The sequence below is a fragment of the Sinocyclocheilus rhinocerous genome, unplaced genomic scaffold (genome assembly GCF_001515625.1).
Source record: "Sinocyclocheilus rhinocerous isolate Xijiao unplaced genomic scaffold, SAMN03320098_v1.1 scaffold15739, whole genome shotgun sequence".
Taxonomy (NCBI): Eukaryota; Metazoa; Chordata; class Actinopteri; order Cypriniformes; family Cyprinidae; genus Sinocyclocheilus; species Sinocyclocheilus rhinocerous.
The window spans coordinates 1-431 of NW_015649735.1; the positions used below are offsets into that span (position 1 = coordinate 1).

Consider the following 431-nt stretch of genomic DNA (forward strand, 5'->3'; position numbering starts at 1 on the left):
TGAAGTAAAAATCTTAGAAAAATCAAAGAAAAGTACAGAAATAAGCAAGAACGTCCGAACGATAGCGAAGCCGGAAGCTTATATTCTGCATTCATTCAGCATTAGCCCAGCATGAATGCAGAATTGTGACGACATTGTGTATCAAAGTATAGCACAGGACTGAATATAATGGATGAGATTCAGGGAATTTACCTGGAACCTCACAGTTTTTCACAAAACGTCATGTTGCCTGCCCTCCAGAGGAGCTGTGGTCTTTTGCCCCCAGGAAATAGGGACAACCACAGGGAAGAGAACAGAAAAGCCCGCTCTTTCGTCTAAGCGCTCTCAGGTACAAAAAGAAACACACAGCCCCGTGTGAGGCTCGAACTCACAACGTTCAGATTATGAGACTGACACGCTGACTAACTGCGCCAACGAGGCCTGTGGCCTGA

General features: G+C 45.5%; 1 non-coding gene across 1 annotated transcript; it reads right to left on the reverse strand.

The window, feature by feature from the left end:
- Positions 1 to 346: 346 nt before the first annotated feature.
- Positions 347 to 420, reverse strand: trnam-cau (transfer RNA methionine (anticodon CAU)). The gene has a single exon. It is a non-coding gene; the product is annotated as a tRNA-Met (tRNA).
- Between the last annotated feature and the right edge of the window lie 11 nt (positions 421 to 431).